Genomic DNA, 22,218 nt, shown 5'->3' with positions numbered 1-22,218 from the left:
CTGTAAGAGGGTATACATACTGGTCATGTCTGATTCTTATCTCTTGTCTGATGTTTCGATTTCAGTAATTAATATATTGAAGTTAATGACATTCACCAGGCAATGGGGCAAATATCTGCATTTCAACACTTATAAGTCTCTCCATATGATTTACTCATTAACTTTAACTATATCTAGGCCTGTGACAAAACAAACAGCCAATGTATATGAGGTCAGTGGTTATGGAAACTGAATTCTTTATTGAATTATATTTTTCAGCTTGAACCAATTTACAGAAGACTCTTCAGTAACTTCCTCCGGATGGTAATTCATAGTTTCAGGTGAGAAATGATATATGAAAACTTTGCTCTAAGTAATTGTTTATCTTTACTTTTGAGATTCAGAATTTCATGCTGTATTTAACTATGGTTGTGTTTTAGGAATGGTTCGATTGTGACAAATTCCACTCTTGAATTTACCGCCAATGGAACCATCCCAACTAACTCCACACTACAAGACGCCCTTGTTAATGCGACCAGCACCAACTCAAGCTTGAACATTATTCCAACTTCTATAAATGTCACCCGGGTTCCTGGTCAGTATTCACTTTCACTGATACTGCACTTTAATAACATTTTGTACATGTAAGTATTCTAATTCCTATTTAACCTCTCAATTAATAGTGACAAACACCTCTTCAACAAACTCCACAACAAACACCACTTCAACAAACACTTCAACAAACACTTCTGTACCGGCTGCAGCATTCAACTTGGCCTTTAGCATCAATGAAACCTTTTATCCAGCACTGGCCAATATCAGCTCTCCAAATTTTACAGCAAAAGCTCAAAGTATCCGTAATCAGGTATGTTTACTTATTATTGCTACCAGTTATGATCCATTTTAATCTTCTACTCAAACTAATTTTGCCCCATGAATAGTTCTTTTGTCATATAAGACAACATAAAAAACCAATAACAGTCCAATTTGTGTCTTTCTGTAAGAGGGTATACATACTGCTCATGTCTGATTCTTATCTCTTGTCTGATGTTTCGATTTCAGTAATTAATATATTGAAGTTAATGACATTCACCAGGCAATGGGGCAAATATCTGCATTTCAACACTTATAAGTCTCTCCATATGATTTACTCATTAACTTTAACTATATCTAGGCCTGTGACAAAACAAACAGCCAATGTATATGAGGTCAGTGGTTATGGAAACTGATTTCATTCATGAATTATATTTTTCAGCTTGAACCAATTTACAGAAGACTCTTCAGTAACTTCCTCCGGATGGTAATTCATAGTTTCAGGTGAGAAATGATATATGAAAACTTTGCTCTAAGTAATTGCTTATCTTTACTTTTGAGATTCAGAATTTCATGCTGTATTTAACTATGGTTGTGTTTTAGGAATGGTTCGATTGTGACAAATTCCACTCTTGAATTTAGTGCCAATGGCACCATCCCAACTAACTCCACACTACAAGACGCCCTTGTTAATGCGACCAGCACCAACTCAAGCTTGAACATTATTCCAACTTCTATAAATGTCACCCGGGTTCCTGGTCAGTATTCACTTTCACTGATACTGCACTTTAATAACATTTTGTACATGTAAGTATTCTAATTCCTATTTAACCTCTCAATTAATAGTGACAAACACCTCTTCAACAAACACCTCTTCAACAAACACTTCAACAAACTCCACTTCAACAAACACTTCAACAAACTCCACAACAAACACCACTTCAACAAACACTTCAACAAACACTTCTGTACCGGCTGCAGCATTCAACTTGGCCTTTAGCATCAATGAAACCTTTTATCCAGCACTGGCCAATATCAGCTCTCCAAATTTTACAGCAAAAGCTCAAAGTATCCGTAATCAGGTATGTTTACTTATTATTGCTACCAGTTATGATCCATTTTAATCTTCTACTCAAACTAATTTTGCCCCATGAATAGTTCTTTTGTCATATAAGACAACATAAAAAACCAATAACAGTCCAATTTGTGTCTTTCTGTAAGAGGGTATACATACTGGTCATGTCTGATTCTTATCTCTTGTCTGATGTTTCGATTTCAGTAATTAATATATTGAAGTTAATGACATTCACCAGGCAATGGGGCAAATATCTGCATTTCAACACTTATAAGTCTCTCCATATGATTTACTCATTAACTTTAACTATATCTAGGCCTGTGACAAAACAAACAGCCAATGTATATGAGGTCAGTGGTTATGGAAACTGATTTCATTCATGAATTATATTTTTCAGCTTGAACCAATTTACAGAAGACTCTTCAGTAACTTCCTCCGGATGGTAATTCATAGTTTCAGGTGAGAAATGATATATGAAAACTTTGCTCTAAGTAATTGTTTATCTTTACTTTTGAGATTCAGAATTTCATGCTGTATTTAACTATGGTTGTGTTTTAGGAATGGTTCGATTGTGACAAATTCCACTCTTGAATTTAGTGCCAATGGCACCATCCCAACTAACTCCACACTACAAGACGCCCTTGTTAATGCGACCAGCACCAACTCAAGCTTGAACATTATTCCAACTTCTATAAATGTCACCCGGGTTCCTGGTCAGTATTCACTTTCACTGATACTGCACTTTAATAACATTTTGTACATGTAAGTATTCTAATTCCTATTTAACCTCTCAATTAATAGTGACAAACACCTCTTCAACAAACACTTCAACAAACTCCACTTCAACAAACACCACTTCAACAAACACTTCAACAAACTCCACAACAAACACCACTTCAACAAACACCACTTCAACAAACACTTCTGTACCGGCTGCAGTATTCAACTTGGCCTTTAGCATCAATGAAACCTTTTATCCAGCACTGGCCAATATCAGCTCTCCAAATTTTACAGCAAAAGCTCAAAGTATCCGTAATCAGGTATGTTTACTTATTATTGCTACCAGTTATGATCCATTTTAATCTTCTACTCAAACTAATTTTGCCCCATGAATAGTTCTTTTGTCATATAAGACAACATAAAAAACCAATAACAGTCCAATTTGTGTCTTTCTGTAAGAGGGTATACATACTGGTCATGTCTGATTCTAATCTCTTCTCTGATGTTTCGATTTCAGTAATTAATATATTGAAGTTAATGACATTCACCAGGCAATGGGGCAAATATCTGCATTTCAACACTTATAAGTCTCTCCATATGAATTACTCATTAACTTTAACTATATCTAGGCCTGTGACAAAACAAACAGCCAATGTATATGAGGTCAGTGGTTATGGAAACTGAATTCTTTATTGAATTATATTTTTCAGCTTGAACCAATTTACAGAAGACTCTTCAGTAACTTCCTCCGGATGGTAATTCATAGTTTCAGGTGAGAAATGATATATGAAAACTTTGCTCTAAGTAATTGTTTATCTTTACTTTTGAGATTCAGAATTTCATGCTGTATTTAACTATGGTTGTGTTTTAGGAATGGTTCGATTGTGACAAATTCCACTCTTGAATTTACCGCCAATGGCACCATCCCAACTAACTCCACACTACAAGACGCCCTTGTTAATGCGACTAGCACCAACTCAAGCTTGAACATTATTCCAACTTCTATAAATGTCACCCGGGTTCCTGGTCAGTATTCACTTTCACTGATACTGCACTTTAATAACATTTTGTACATGTAAGTATTCTAATTCCTATTTAACCTCTCAATTAATAGTGACAAACACCTCTTCAACAAACACTTCAACAAACTCCACTTCAACAAACACTTCAACAAACTCCACAACAAACACCACTTCAACAAACACTTCAACAAACACTTCTGTACCGGCTGCAGCATTCAACTTGGCCTTTAGCATCAATGAAACCTTTTATCCAGCACTGGCCAATATCAGCTCTCCAAATTTTACAGCAAAAGCTCAAAGTATCCGTAATCAGGTATGTTTACTTATTATTGCTACCAGTTATGATCCATTTTAATCTTCTACTCAAACTAATTTTGCCCCATGAATAGTTCTTTTGTCATATAAGACAACATAAAAAACCAATAACAGTCCAATTTGTGTCTTTCTGTAAGAGGGTATACATACTGGTCATGTCTGATTCTTATCTCTTGTCTGATGTTTCGATTTCAGTAATTAATATATTGAAGTTAATGACATTCACCAGGCAATGGGGCAAATATCTGCATTTCAACACTTATAAGTCTCTCCATATGATTTACTCATTAACTTTAACTATATCTAGGCCTGTGACAAAACAAACAGCCAATGTATATGAGGTCAGTGGTTATGGAAACTGATTTCATTCATGAATTATATTTTTCAGCTTGAACCAATTTACAGAAGACTCTTCAGTAACTTCCTCCGGATGGTAATTCATAGTTTCAGGTGAGAAATGATATATGAAAACTTTGCTCTAAGTAATTGCTTATCTTTACTTTTGAGATTCAGAATTTCATGCTGTATTTAACTATGGTTGTGTTTTAGGAATGGTTCGATTGTGACAAATTCCACTCTTGAATTTACCGCCAATGGCACCATCCCAACTAACTCCACACTACAAGACGCCCTTGTTAATGCGACCAGCACCAACTCAAGCTTGAACATTATTCCAACTTCTATAAATGTCACCCGGGTTCCTGGTCAGTATTCACTTTCACTGATACTGCACTTTAATAACATTTTGTACATGTAAGTATTCTAATTCCTATTTAACCTCTCAATTAATAGTGACAAACACCTCTTCAACAAACTCCACTTCAACAAACACTTCAACAAACTCCACAACAAACACCACTTCAACAAACACTTCTGTACCGGCTGCAGTATTCAACTTGGCCTTTAGCATCAATGAAACCTTTTATCCAGCACTGGCCAATACCAGCTCTCCAAATTTTACAGCAAAAGCTCAAAGTATCCGTAATCAGGTATGTTTACTTATTATTGCTACCAGTTATGATCCATTTTAATCTTCTACTCAAACTAATTTTGCCCCATGAATAGTTCTTTTGTCATATAAGACAACATAAAAAACCAATAACAGTCCAATTTGTGTCTTTCTGTAAGAGGGTATACATACTGCTCATGTCTGATTCTTATCTCTTGTGTGATTTTTTCGATTTCAGTCATTAGTATTGTGAAGTTAATAATGACATTCACCAGGCAATGGGGCAAATATCTGCATTTCAACACTTATAAGTCTCTCCATATGATTTACTCATTAACTTTAACTATATCTAGGCCTGTGACAAAACAAACAGCCAATGTATATGAGGTCAGTGGTTATGGAAACTGAATTCTTTATTGAATTATATTTTTCAGCTTGAACCAATTTACAGAAGACTCTTCAGTAACTTCCTCCGGATGGTAATTCATAGTTTCAGGTGAGAAATGATATATGAAAACTTTGCTCTAAGTAATTGTTTATCTTTACTTTTGAGATTCAGAATTTCATGCTGTATTTAACTATGGTTGTGTTTTAGGAATGGTTCGATTGTGACAAATTCCACTCTTGAATTTACCGCCAATGGCACCATCCCAACTAACTCCACACTACAAGACGCCCTTGTTAATGCGACCAGCACCAACTCAAGCTTGAACATTATTCCAACTTCTATAAATGTCACCCGGGTTCCTGGTCAGTATTCACTTTCACTGATACTGCACTTTAATAACATTTTGTACATGTAAGTATTCTAATTCCTATTTAACCTCTCAATTAATAGTGACAAACACCTCTTCAACAAACACTTCAACAAACTCCACTTCAACAAACACTTCAACAAACTCCACAACAAACACCACTTCAACAAACACTTCAACAAACACTTCTGTACCGGCTGCAGCATTCAACTTGGCCTTTAGCATCAATGAAACCTTTTATCCAGCACTGGCCAATATCAGCTCTCCAAATTTTACAGCAAAAGCTCAAAGTATCCGTAATCAGGTATGTTTACTTATTATTGCTACCAGTTATGATCCATTTTAATCTTCTACTCAAACTAATTTTGCCCCATGAATAGTTCTTTTGTCATATAAGACAACATAAAAAACCAATAACAGTCCAATTTGTGTCTTTCTGTAAGAGGGTATACATACTGGTCATGTCTGATTCTTATCTCTTGTCTGATGTTTCGATTTCAGTAATTAATATATTGAAGTTAATGACATTCACCAGGCAATGGGGCAAATATCTGCATTTCAACACTTATAAGTCTCTCCATATGATTTACTCATTAACTTTAACTATATCTAGGCCTGTGACAAAACAAACAGCCAATGTATATGAGGTCAGTGGTTATGGAAACTGATTTCATTCATGAATTATATTTTTCAGCTTGAACCAATTTACAGAAGACTCTTCAGTAACTTCCTCCGGATGGTAATTCATAGCTTCAGGTGAGAAATGATATATGAAAACTTTGCTCTAAGTAATTGCTTATCTTTACTTTTGAGATTCAGAATTTCATGCTGTATTTAACTATGGTTGTGTTTTAGGAATGGTTCGATTGTGACAAATTCCACTCTTGAATTTAGTGCCAATGGCACCATCCCAACTAACTCCACACTACAAGACGCCCTTGTTAATGCGACCAGCACCAACTCAAGCTTGAACATTATTCCAACTTCTATAAATGTCACCCGGGTTCCTGGTCAGTATTCACTTTCACTGATACTGCACTTTAATAACATTTTGTACATGTAAGTATTCTAATTCCTATTTAACCTCTCAATTAATAGTGACAAACACCTCTTCAACAAACACCACTTCAACAAACACTTCAACAAACTCCACAACAAACACCACTTCAACAAACACCACTTCAACAAACACTTCTGTACCGGCTGCAGTATTCAACTTGGCCTTTAGCATCAATGAAACCTTTTATCCAGCACTGGCCAATATCAGCTCTCCAAATTTTACAGCAAAAGCTCAAAGTATCCGTAATCAGGTATGTTTACTTATTATTGCTACCAGTTATGATCCATTTTAATCTTCTACTCAAACTAATTTTGCCCCATGAATAGTTCTTTTGTCATATAAGACAACATAAAGAACCAATAACAGTCCCATTTGTGTCTTTCTGGTAAGAGGGTATACATACTGGTCATGTCTGATTCTTATCTCTTGTCTGATGTTTCAATTTCAGTAATTAATATATTGAAGTTAATGACATTCACCAGGCAATGGGGCAAATATCTGCATTTCAACACTTATAAGTCTCTCCATATGATTTACTCATTAACTTTAACTATATCTAGGCCTGTGACAAAACAAACAGCCAATGTATATGAGGTCAGTGGTTATGGAAACTGATTTCATTCATGAATTATATTTTTCAGCTTGAACCAATTTACAGAAGACTCTTCAGTAACTTCCTCCGGATGGTAATTCATAGTTTCAGGTGAGAAATGATATATGAAAACTTTGCTCTAAGTAATTGCTTATCTTTACTTTTGAGATTCAGAATTTCATGCTGTATTTAACTATGGTTGTGTTTTAGGAATGGTTCGATTGTGACAAATTCCACTCTTGAATTTAGTGCCAATGGCACCATCCCAACTAACTCCACACTACAAGACGCCCTTGTTAATGCGACCAGCACCAACTCAAGCTTGAACATTATTCCAACTTCTATAAATGTCACCCGGGTTCCTGGTCAGTATTCACTTTCACTGATACTGCACTTTAATAACATTTTGTACATGTAAGTATTCTAATTCCTATTTAACCTCTCAATTAATAGTGACAAACACCTCTTCAACAAACTCCACTTCAACAAACACTTCAACAAACTCCACAACAAACACCACTTCAACAAACACTTCTGTACCGGCTGCAGTATTCAACTTGGCCTTTAGCATCAATGAAACCTTTTATCCAGCACTGGCCAATATCAGCTCTCCAAATTTTACAGCAAAAGCTCAAAGTATCCGTAATCAGGTATGTTTACTTATTATTGCTACCAGTTATGATCCATTTTAATCTTCTACTCAAACTAATTTTGCCCCATGAATAGTTCTTTTGTCATATAAGACAACATAAAAAACCAATAACAGTCCAATTTGTGTCTTTCTGTAAGAGGGTATACATACTGGTCATGTCTGATTCTTATCTCTTCTCTGATGTTTCGATTTCAGTAATTAATATATTGAAGTTAATGACATTCAGCAGGCAATGGGGCAAATATCTGCATTTCAACACTTATAAGTCTCTCCATATGAATTACTCATTAACTTTAACTATATCTAGGCCTGTGACAAAACAAACAGCCAATGTATATGAGGTCAGTGGTTATGGAAACTGAATTCTTTATTGAATTATATTTTTCAGCTTGAACCAATTTACAGAAGACTCTTCAGTAACTTCCTCCGGATGGTAATTCATAGTTTCAGGTGAGAAATGATATATGAAAACTTTGCTCTAAGTAATTGTTTATCTTTACTTTTGAGATTCAGAATTTCATGCTGTATTTAACTATGGTTGTGTTTTAGGAATGGTTCGATTGTGACAAATTCCACTCTTGAATTTACCGCCAATGGCACCATCCCAACTAACTCCACACTACAAGACGCCCTTGTTAATGCGACCAGCACCAACTCAAGCTTGAACATTATTCCAACTTCTATAAATGTCACCCGGGTTCCTGGTCAGTATTCACTTTCACGGATACTGCACTTTAATAACATTTTGTACATGTAAGTATTCTAATTCCTATTTAACCTCTCAATTAATAGTGACAAACACCTCTTCAACAAACACTTCAACAAACTCCACTTCAACAAACACCACTTCAACAAACACCACTTCAACAAACACCACTTCAACAAACACTTCTGTACCGGCTGCAGCATTCAACTTGGCCTTTAGCATCAATGAAACCTTTTATCCAGCACTGGCCAATACCAGCTCTCCAAATTTTACAGCAAAAGCTCAAAGTATCCGTAATCAGGTATGTTTACTTATTATTGCTACCAGTTATAATCCATTTTAATCTTCTACTCAAACTAATTTTGCCCCATGAATAGTTCTTTTGTCATATAAGACAACATAAAAAACCAATAACAGTCCAATTTGTGTCTTTCTGGTAAGAGGGTATACATACTGCTCATGTCTGATTCTTATCTCTTGTCTGATTTTTTCGATTTCAGTAATTAATATTGTGAAGTTAATAATGACATTCACCAGGCAATGGGGCAAATATCTGCATTTCAACACTTATAAGTCTCTCCATATGATTTACTCATTAACTTTAACTATATCTAGGCCTGTGACAAAACAAACAGCCAATGTATATGAGGTCAGTGGTTATGGAAACTGAATTCTTTATTGAATTATATTTTTCAGCTTGAACCAATTTACAGAAGACTCTTCAGTAACTTCCTCCGGATGGTAATTCATAGTTTCAGGTGAGAAATGATATATGAAAACTTTGCTCTAAGTAATTGTTTATCTTTACTTTTGAGATTCAGAATTTCATGCTGTATTTAACTATGGTTGTGTTTTAGGAATGGTTCGATTGTGACAAATTCCACTCTTGAATTTACCGCCAATGGCACCATCCCAACTAACTCCACACTACAAGACGCCCTTGTTAATGCGACCAGCACCAACTCAAGCTTGAACATTATTCCAACTTCTATAAATGTCACCCGGGTTCCTGGTCAGTATTCACTTTCACTGATACTGCACTTTAATAACATTTTGTACATGTAAGTATTCTAATTCCTATTTAACCTCTCAATTAATAGTGACAAACACCTCTTCAACAAACACTTCAACAAACTCCACTTCAACAAACACTTCAACAAACTCCACAACAAACACCACTTCAACAAACACTTCAACAAACACTTCTGTACCGGCTGCAGCATTCAACTTGGCCTTTAGCATCAATGAAACCTTTTATCCAGCACTGGCCAATATCAGCTCTCCAAATTTTACAGCAAAAGCTCAAAGTATCCGTAATCAGGTATGTTTACTTATTATTGCTACCAGTTATGATCCATTTTAATCTTCTACTCAAACTAATTTTGCCCCATGAATAGTTCTTTTGTCATATAAGACAACATAAAAAACCAATAACAGTCCAATTTGTGTCTTTCTGTAAGAGGGTATACATACTGGTCATGTCTGATTCTTATCTCTTGTCTGATGTTTCGATTTCAGTAATTAATATATTGAAGTTAATGACATTCACCAGGCAATGGGGCAAATATCTGCATTTCAACACTTATAAGTCTCTCCATATGATTTACTCATTAACTTTAACTATATCTAGGCCTGTGACAAAACAAACAGCCAATGTATATGAGGTCAGTGGTTATGGAAACTGATTTCATTCATGAATTATATTTTTCAGCTTGAACCAATTTACAGAAGACTCTTCAGTAACTTCCTCCGGATGGTAATTCATAGTTTCAGGTGAGAAATGATATATGAAAACTTTGCTCTAAGTAATTGCTTATCTTTACTTTTGAGATTCAGAATTTCATGCTGTATTTAACTATGGTTGTGTTTTAGGAATGGTTCGATTGTGACAAATTCCACTCTTGAATTTAGTGCCAATGGCACCATCCCAACTAACTCCACACTACAAGACGCCCTTGTTAATGCGACCAGCACCAACTCAAGCTTGAACATTATTCCAACTTCTATAAATGTCACCCGGGTTCCTGGTCAGTATTCACTTTCACTGATACTGCACTTTAATAACATTTTGTACATGTAAGTATTCTAATTCCTATTTAACCTCTCAATTAATAGTGACAAACACCTCTTCAACAAACACCACTTCAACAAACACTTCAACAAACTCCACAACAAACACCACTTCAACAAACACTTCAACAAACACTTCTGTACCGGCTGCAGCATTCAACTTGGCCTTTAGCATCAATGAAACCTTTTATCCAGCACTGGCCAATATCAGCTCTCCAAATTTTACAGCAAAAGCTCAAAGTATCCGTAATCAGGTATGTTTACTTATTATTGCTACCAGTTATGATCCATTTTAATCTTCTACTCAAACTAATTTTGCCCCATGAATAGTTCTTTTGTCATATAAGACAACATAAAAAACCAATAACAGTCCAATTTGTGTCTTTCTGTAAGAGGGTATACATACTGGTCATGTCTGATTCTTATCTCTTGTCTGATGTTTCGATTTCAGTAATTAATATATTGAAGTTAATGACATTCACCAGGCAATGGGGCAAATATCTGCATTTCAACACTTATAAGTCTCTCCATATGATTTACTCATTAACTTTAACTATATCTAGGCCTGTGACAAAACAAACAGCCAATGTATATGAGGTCAGTGGTTATGGAAACTGATTTCATTCATGAATTATATTTTTCAGCTTGAACCAATTTACAGAAGACTCTTCAGTAACTTCCTCCGGATGGTAATTCATAGTTTCAGGTGAGAAATGATATATGAAAACTTTGCTCTAAGTAATTGCTTATCTTTACTTTTGAGATTCAGAATTTCATGCTGTATTTAACTATGGTTGTGTTTTAGGAATGGTTCGATTGTGACAAATTCCACTCTTGAATTTAGTGCCAATGGCACCATCCCAACTAACTCCACACTACAAGACGCCCTTGTTAATGCGACCAGCACCAACTCAAGCTTGAACATTATTCCAACTTCTATAAATGTCACCCGGGTTCCTGGTCAGTATTCACTTTCACTGATACTGCACTTTAATAACATTTTGTACATGTAAGTATTCTAATTCCTATTTAACCTCTCAATTAATAGTGACAAACACCTCTTCAACAAACACCACTTCAACAAACACTTCAACAAACTCCACAACAAACACCACTTCAACAAACACTTCTGTACCGGCTGCAGTATTCAACTTGGCCTTTAGCATCAATGAAACCTTTTATCCAGCACTGGCCAATATCAGCTCTCCAAATTTTACAGCAAAAGCTCAAAGTATCCGTAATCAGGTATGTTTACTTATTATTGCTACCAGTTATGATCCATTTTAATCTTCTACTCAAACTAATTTTGCCCCATGAATAGTTCTTTTGTCATATAAGACAACATAAAAAACCAATAACAGTCCAATTTGTGTCTTTCTGGTAAGAGGGTATACATACTGGTCATGTCTGATTCTTATCTCTTCTCTGATGTTTCGATTTCAGTAATTAATATATTGAAGTTAATGACATTCACCAGGCAATGGGGCAAATATCTGCATTTCAACACTTATAAGTCTCTCCATATGAATTACTCATTAACTTTAACTATATCTAGGCCTGTGACAAAACAAACAGCCAATGTATATGAGGTCAGTGGTTATGGAAACTGAATTCTTTATTGAATTATATTTTTCAGCTTGAACCAATTTACAGAAGACTCTTCAGTAACTTCCTCCGGATGGTAATTCATAGTTTCAGGTGAGAAATGATATATGAAAACTTTGCTCTAAGTAATTGTTTATCTTTACTTTTGAGATTCAGAATTTCATGCTGTATTTAACTATGGTTGTGTTTTAGGAATGGTTCGATTGTGACAAATTCCACTCTTGAATTTACCGCCAATGGCACCATCCCAACTAACTCCACACTACAAGACGCCCTTGTTAATGCGACCAGCACCAACTCAAGCTTGAACATTATTCCAACTTCTATAAATGTCACCCGGGTTCCTGGTCAGTATTCACTTTCACGGATACTGCACTTTAATAACATTTTGTACATGTAAGTATTCTAATTCCTATTTAACCTCTCAATTAATAGTGACAAACACCTCTTCAACAAACACCACGTCAACAAACTCCACTTCAACAAACTCCACAACAAACACCACTTCAACAAACACTTCAACAAACTCCACTTCAACAAACACCACTTCAACAAACACCACTTCAACAAACACCACTTCAACAAACACTTCTGTACCGGCTGCAGCATTCAACTTGGCCTTTAGCATCAATGAAACCTTTTATCCAGCACTGGCCAATACCAGCTCTCCAAATTTTACAGCAAAAGCTCAAAGTATCCGTAATCAGGTATGTTTACTTATTATTGCTACCAGTTATAATCCATTTTAATCTTCTACTCAAACTAATTTTGCCCCATGAATAGTTCTTTTGTCATATAAGACAACATAAAAAACCAATAACAGTCCAATTTGTGTCTTTCTGGTAAGAGGGTATACATACTGCTCATGTCTGATTCTTATCTCTTGTCTGATTTTTTCGATTTCAGTAATTAATATTGTGAAGTTAATAATGACATTCACCAGGCAATGGGGCAAATATCTGCATTTCAACACTTATAAGTCTCTCCATATGATTTACTCATTAACTTTAACTATATCTAGGCCTGTGACAAAACAAACAGCCAATGTATATGAGGTCAGTGATTATGGAAACTGAATTCTTTATTGAATTATATTTTTCAGCTTGAACCAATTTACAGAAGACTCTTCAGTAACTTCCTCCGGATGGTAATTCATAGTTTCAGGTGAGAAATGATATATGAAAACTTTGCTCTAAGTAATTGTTTATCTTTACTTTTGAGATTCAGAATTTCATGCTGTATTTAACTATGGTTGTGTTTTAGGAATGGTTCGATTGTGACAAATTCCACTCTTGAATTTACCGCCAATGGCACCATCCCAACTAACTCCACACTACAAGACGCCCTTGTTAATGCGACCAGCACCAACTCAAGCTTGAACATTATTCCAACTTCTATAAATGTCACCCGGGTTCCTGGTCAGTATTCACTTTCACTGATACTGCACTTTAATAACATTTTGTACATGTAAGTATTCTAATTCCTATTTAACCTCTCAATTAATAGTGACAAACACCTCTTCAACAAACACTTCAACAAACTCCACAACAAACACCACTTCAACAAACACTTCAACAAACACTTCTGTACCGGCTGCAGCATTCAACTTGGCCTTTAGCATCAATGAAACCTTTTATCCAGCACTGGCCAATATCAGCTCTCCAAATTTTACAGCAAAAGCTCAAAGTATCCGTAATCAGGTATGTTTACTTATTATTGCTACCAGTTATGATCCATTTTAATCTTCTACTCAAACTAATTTTGCCCCATGAATAGTTCTTTTGTCATATAAGACAACATAAAAAACCAATAACAGTCCAATTTGTGTCTTTCTGTAAGAGGGTATACATACTGGTCATGTCTGATTCTTATCTCTTGTCTGATGTTTCGATTTCAGTAATTAATATATTGAAGTTAATGACATTCACCAGGCAATGGGGCAAATATCTGCATTTCAACACTTATAAGTCTCTCCATATGATTTACTCATTAACTTTAACTATATCTAGGCCTGTGACAAAACAAACAGCCAATGTATATGAGGTCAGTGGTTATGGAAACTGATTTCATTCATGAATTATATTTTTCAGCTTGAACCAATTTACAGAAGACTCTTCAGTAACTTCCTCCGGATGGTAATTCATAGTTTCAGGTGAGAAATGATATATGAAAACTTTGCTCTAAGTAATTGCTTATCTTTACTTTTGAGATTCAGAATTTCATGCTGTATTTAACTATGGTTGTGTTTTAGGAATGGTTCGATTGTGACAAATTCCACTCTTGAATTTAGTGCCAATGGCACCATCCCAACTAACTCCACACTACAAGACGCCCTTGTTAATGCGACCAGCACCAACTCAAGCTTGAACATTATTCCAACTTCTATAAATGTCACCCGGGTTCCTGGTCAGTATTCACTTTCACGGATACTGCACTTTAATAACATTTTGTACATGTAAGTATTCTAATTCCTATTTAACCTCTCAATTAATAGTGACAAACACCCCTTCAACAACCACTTCAACAAACACCACTTCAACAAACACCACTTCAACAAACACCACTTCAACAAACACCACTTCAACAAACACCACTTCAACAAACACTTCAACAATCACTTCTGTACCGGCTGCAGCATTCAACTTGGCCTTTAGCATCAATGAAACCTTTTATCCAGCACTGGCCAATATCAGCTCTCCAAATTTTACAGCAAAAGCTCAAAGTATCCGTAATCAGGTATGTTTACTTATTATTGCTACCAGTTATGATCCATTTTAATCTTCTACTCAAACTAATTTTGCCCCATGAATAGTTCTTTTGTCATATAAGACAACATAAAAAACCAATAACAGTCCAATTTGTGTCTTTCTGGTAAGAGGGTATACATACTGGTCATGTCTGATTCTTATCTCTTCTCTGATGTTTCGATTTCAGTAATTAATATATTGAAGTTAATGACATTCACCAGGCAATGGGGCAAATATCTGCATTTCAACACTTATAAGTCTCTCCATATGATTTACTCATTAACTTTAACTATATCTAGGCCTGTGACAAAACAAACAGCCAATGTATATGAGGTCAGTGGTTATGGAAACTGATTTCATTCATGAATTATATTTTTCAGCTTGAACCAATTTACAGAAGACTCTTCAGTAACTTCCTCCGGATGGTAATTCATAGTTTCAGGTGAGAAATGATATATGAAAACTTTGCTCTAAGTAATTGTTTATCTTTACTTTTGAGATTCAGAATTTCATGCTGTATTTAACTATGGTTGTGTTTTAGGAATGGTTCGATTGTGACAAATTCCACTCTTGAATTTAGTGCCAATGGCACCATCCCAACTAACTCCACACTACAAGACGCCCTTGTTAATGCGACTAGCACCAACTCAAGCTTGAACATTATTCCAACTTCTATAAAAGTCACCCAGGTTCCTGGTCAGTATTCACTTTCACTGATACTGCACTTTAATAACATTTTGTACATGTAAGTATTCTAATTCCTATTTAACCTCTCAATTAATAGTGACAAACACCTCTTCAACAAACACCACTTCAACAAACACTTCAACAAACTCCACAACAAACACCACTTCAACAAACACTTCTGTACCGGCTGCAGTATTCAACTTGGCCTTTAGCATCAATGAAACCTTTTATCCAGCACTGGCCAATATCAGCTCTCCAAATTTTACAGCAAAAGCTCAAAGTATCCGTAATCAGGTATGTTTACTTATTATTGCTACCAGTTATGATCCATTTTAATCTTCTACTCAAACTAATTTTGCCCCATGAATAGTTCTTTTGTCATATAAGACAACATAAAAAACCAATAACAGTCCAATTTGTGTCTTTCTGTAAGAGGGTATACATACTGCTCATGTCTGATTCTTATCTCTTCTCTGATGTTTCGATTTCAGTAATTAATATATTGAAGTTAATGACATTCACCAGGCAATGGGGCAAATATCTGCATTTCAACACTTATAAGTCTCTCCATATGAATTACTCATTAACTTTAACTATATCTAGGCCTGTGACAAAACAAACAGCCAATGTATATGAGGTCAGTGGTTATGGAAACTGAATTCTTTATTGAATTATATTTTTCAGCTTGAACCAATTTACAGAAGACTCTTCAGTAACTTCCTCCGGATGGTAATTCATAGTTTCAGGTGAGAAATTATATATGAAAACTTTGTTCTAAGTAATTGTTTTTCTCTACTTTTGAGATTCAGAATTTCATGCTGTATTTAACTATGGTTGTGTTTTAGGAATGGTTCGATTGTGACAAATTCCACTCTTGAATTTACCGCCAATGGCACCATCCCAACTAACTCCACACTACAAGACGCCCTTGTTAATGCGACCAGCACCAACTCAAGCTTGAACATTATTCCAACTTCTATAAATGTCACCCGGGTTCCTGGTCAGTATTCACTTTCACTGATACTGCACTTTAATAACATTTTGTACATGTAAGTATTCTAATTCCTATTTAACCTCTCAATTAATAGTGACAAACACCTCTTCAACAAACACCACTTCAACAAACACTTCTGTACCGGCTGCAGTATTCAACTTGGCCTTTAGCATCAATGAAACCTTTTATCCAGCACTGGCCAATACCAGCTCTCCAAATTTTACAGCAAAAGCTCAAAGTATCCGTAATCAGGTATGTTTACTTATTATTGCTACCAGTTATGATCCATTTTAATCTTCTACTCAAACTAATTTTGCCCCATGAATAGTTCTTTTGTCATATAAGACAACATAAAAAACCAATAACAGTCCAATTTGTGTCTTTCTGTAAGAGGGTATACATACTGGTCATGTCTGATTCTTATCTCTTGTCTGATGTTTCGATTTCAGTAATTAATATATTGAAGTTAATGACATTCACCAGGCAATGGGGCAAATATCTGCATTTCAACACTTATAAGTCTCTCCATATGATTTACTCATTAACTTTAACTATATCTAGGCCTGTGACAAAACAAACAGCCAATGTATATGAGGTCAGTGGTTATGGAAACTGATTTCATTCATGAATTATATTTTTCAGCTTGAACCAATTTACAGAAGACTCTTCAGTAACTTCCTCCGGATGGTAATTCATAGTTTCAGGTGAGAAATGATATATGAAAACTTTGCTCTAAGTAATTGCTTATCTTTACTTTTGAGATTCAGAATTTCATGCTGTATTTAACTATGGTTGTGTTTTAGGAATGGTTCGATTGTGACAAATTCCACTCTTGAATTTAGTGCCAATGGCACCATCCCAACTAACCCCACACTACAAGACGCCCTTGTTAATGCGACCAGCACCAACTCAAGCTTGAACATTATTCCAACTTCTATAAATGTCACCCGGGTTCCTGGTCAGTATTCACTTTCACTGATACTGCACTTTAATAACATTTTGTACATGTAAGTATTCTAATTCCTATTTAACCTCTCAATTAATAGTGACAAACACCTCTTCAACAAACACTTCAACAAACACTTCAACAAACTCCACAACAAACACCACTTCAACAAACACTTCTGTACCGGCTGCAGTATTCAACTTGGCCTTTAGCATCAATGAAACCTTTTATCCAGCACTGGCCAATATCAGCTCTCCAAATTTTACAGCAAAAGCTCAAAGTATCCGTAATCAGGTATGTTTACTTATTATTGCTACCAGTTATGATCCATTTTAATCTTCTACTCAAACTAATTTTGCCCCATGAATAGTTCTTTTGTCATATAAGACAACATAAAAAACCAATAACAGTCCAATTTGTGTCTTTCTGTAAGAGGGTATACATACTGGTCATGTCTGATTCTTATCTCTTCTCTGATGTTTCGATTTCAGTAATTAATATATTGAAGTTAATGACATTCACCAGGCAATGGGGCAAATATCTGCATTTCAACACTTATAAGTCTCTCCATATGATTTACTCATTAACTTTAACTATATCTAGGCCTGTGACAAAACAAACAGCCAATGTATATGAGGTCAGTGGTTATGGAAACTGAATTCTTTATTGAATTATATTTTTCAGCTTGAACCAATTTACAGAAGACTCTTCAGTAACTTCCTCCGGATGGTAATTCATAGTTTCAGGTGAGAAATGATATATGAAAACTTTGCTCTAAGTAATTGTTTATCTTTACTTTTGAGATTCAGAATTTCATGCTGTATTTAACTATGGTTGTGTTTTAGGAATGGTTCGATTGTGACAAATTCCACTCTTGAATTTACCGCCAATGGCACCATCCCAACTAACTCCACACTACAAGACGCCCTTGTTAATGCGACCAGCACCAACTCAAGCTTGAACATTATTCCAACTTCTATAAATGTCACCCGGGTTCCTGGTCAGTATTCACTTTCACGGATACTGCACTTTAATAACATTTTGTACATGTAAGTATTCTAATTCCTATTTAACCTCTCAATTAATAGTGACAAACACCTCTTCAACAAACACTTCAACAAACTCCACTTCAACAAACACCACTTCAACAAACACCACTTCAACAAACACCACTTCAACAAACACTTCAACAAACACTTCTGTACCGGCTGCAGCATTCAACTTGGCCTTTAGCATCAATGAAACCTTTTATCCAGCACTGGCCAATATCAGCTCTCCAAATTTTACAGCAAAAGCTCAAAGTATCCGTAATCAGGTATGTTTACTTATTATTGCTACCAGTTATGATCCATTTTAATCTTCTACTCAAACTAATTTTGCCCCATGAATAGTTCTTTTGTCATATAAGACAACATAAAAAACCAATAACAGTCCAATTTGTGTCTTTCTGGTAAGAGGGTATACATACTGGTCATGTCTGATTCTTATCTCTTCTCTGATGTTTCGATTTCAGTAATTAATATATTGAAGTTAATGACATTCACCAGGCAATGGGGCAAATATCTGCATTTCAACACTTATAAGTCTCTCCATATGATTTACTCATTAACTTTAACTATATCTAGGCCTGTGACAAAACAAACAGCCAATGTATATGAGGTCAGTGGTTATGGAAACTGATTTCATTCATGAATTATATTTTTCAGCTTGAACCAATTTACAGAAGACTCTTCAGTAACTTCCTCCGGATGGTAATTCATAGTTTCAGGTGAGAAATGATATATGAAAACTTTGCTCTAAGTAATTGTTTATCTTTACTTTTGAGATTCAGAATTTCATGCTGTATTTAACTATGGTTGTGTTTTAGGAATGGTTCGATTGTGACAAATTCCACTCTTGAATTTACCGCCAATGGCACCATCCCAACTAACTCCACACTACAAGACGCCCTTGTTAATGCGACTAGCACCAACTCAAGCTTGAACATTATTCCAACTTCTATAAATGTCACCCGGGTTCCTGGTCAGTATTCACTTTCACTGATACTGCACTTTAATAACATTTTGTACATGTAAGTATTCTAATTCCTATTTAACCTCTCAATTAATAGTGACAAACACCTCTTCAACAAACACCACTTCAACAAACACTTCAACAAACTCCACAACAAACACCACTTCAACAAACACTTCTGTACCGGCTGCAGTATTCAACTTGGCCTTTAGCATCAATGAAACCTTTTATCCAGCACTGGCCAATATCAGCTCTCCAAATTTTACAGCAAAAGCTCAAAGTATCCGTAATCAGGTATGTTTACTTATTATTGCTACCAGTTATGATCCATTTTAATCTTCTACTCAAACTAATTTTGCCCCATGAATAGTTCTTTTGTCATATAAGACAACATAAAAAACCAATAACAGTCCAATTTGTGTCTTTCTGTAAGAGGGTATACATACTGGTCATGTCTGATTCTTATCTCTTCTCTGATGTTTCGATTTCAGTAATTAATATATTGAAGTTAATGACATTCACCAGGCAATGGGGCAAATATCTGCATTTCAACACTTATAAGTCTCTCCATATGAATTACTCATTAACTTTAACTATATCTAGGCCTGTGACAAAACAAACAGCCAATGTATATGAGGTCAGTGGTTATGGAAACTGAATTCTTTATTGAATTATATTTTTCAGCTTGAACCAATTTACAGAAGACTCTTCAGTAACTTCCTCCGGATGGTAATTCATAGTTTCAGGTGAGAAATGATATATGAAAACTTTGTTCTAAGTAATTGTTTTTCTCTACTTTTGAGATTCAGAATTTCATGCTGTATTTAACTATGGTTGTGTTTTAGGAATGGTTCGATTGTGACAAATTCCACTCTTGAATTTACCGCCAATGGCACCATCCCAACTAACTCCACACTACAAGACGCCCTTGTTAATGCGACCAGCACCAACTCAAGCTTGAACATTATTCCAACTTCTATAAATGTCACCCGGGTTCCTGGTCAGTATTCACTTTCACGGATACTGCACTTTAATAACATTTTGTACATGTAAGTATTCTAATTCCTATTTAACCTCTCAATTAATAGTGACAAACACCTCTTCAACAAACACTTCAACAAACTCCACTTCAACAAACACCACTTCAACAAACACCACTTCAACAAACACCACTTCAACAAACACCACTTCAACAAACACTTCAACAAACACTTCTGTACCGGCTGCAGCATTCAACTTGGCCTTTAGCATCAATGAAACCTTTTATCCAGCACTGGCCAATACCAGCTCTCCAAATTTTACAGCAAAAGCTCAAAGTATCCGTAATCAGGTATGTTTACTTATTATTGCTACCCGTTATAATCCATTTTAATCTTCTACTCAAACTAATTTTGCCCCATGAATAGTTCTTTTGTCATATAAGACAACATAAAGAACCAATAACAGTCCCATTTGTGTCTTTCTGTAAGAGGGTATACATACTGGTCATGTCTGATTCTTATCTCTTCTCTGATGTTTCGATTTCAGTAATTAATATATTGAAGTTAATGACATTCACCAGGCAATGGGGCAAATATCTGAATTTCAACACTTCTAAGTCTCTCCATATGATTTACTCATTAACTTTAACTATATCTAGGCCTGTGACAAAACAAACAGCCAATGTATATGAGGTCAGTGGTTATGGAAACTGAATTCTTTATTGAATTATATTTTTCAGATTGAACCAATTTACAGAAGACTCTTCAGTAACTTCCTCCGGATGGTAATTCATAGTTTCAGGTGAGAAATGATATATGAAAACTTTGCTCTAAGTAATTGTTTATCTTTACTTTTGAGATTCAGAATTTCATGCTGTATTTAACTATGGTTGTGTTTTAGGAATGGTTCGATTGTGACAAATTCCACTCTTGAATTTACCGCCAATGACACCATCCCAACTAACTCCACACTACAAGACGCCCTTGTTAATGCGACTAGCACCAACTCAAGCTTGAACATTATTCCAACTTCTATAAAAGTCACCCAGGTTCCTGGTCAGTATTCACTTTCACGGATACTGCACTTTAATAACATTTTGTACATGTAAGTATTCTAATTCCTATTTAACCTCTCAATTAATAGTGACAAACACCTCTTCAACAAACACTTCAACAAACTCCTCTTCAACAAACACTTCAACAAACACCACTTCAACAAACTCCTCTTCAACAAACACTTCAACAAACTCCACTTCAACAAACTCCACTTCAACAAACACTTCAACAAACACTTCAACAAACTCCACAACAAACACCACTTCAACAAACACTTCTGTACCGGCTGCAGTATTCAACTTGGCCTTTAGCATCAATGAAACCTTTTATCCAGCACTGGCCAATACCAGCTCTCCAAATTTTACAGCAAAAGCTCAAAGTATCCGTAATCAGGTATGTTTACTTATTATTGCTACCAGTTATAATCCATTTTAATCTTCTACTCAAACTAATTTTGCCCCATGAATAGTTCTTTTGTTATA

The sequence above is a fragment of the Ictalurus punctatus genome, chromosome 29, assembly GCF_001660625.3.
Source record: "Ictalurus punctatus breed USDA103 chromosome 29, Coco_2.0, whole genome shotgun sequence".
NCBI lineage: Eukaryota > Metazoa > Chordata > Actinopteri > Siluriformes > Ictaluridae > Ictalurus > Ictalurus punctatus.
The sequence above is the reverse complement of the archived record's forward strand: the minus strand, read 5'-3'. Positions refer to the sequence as shown.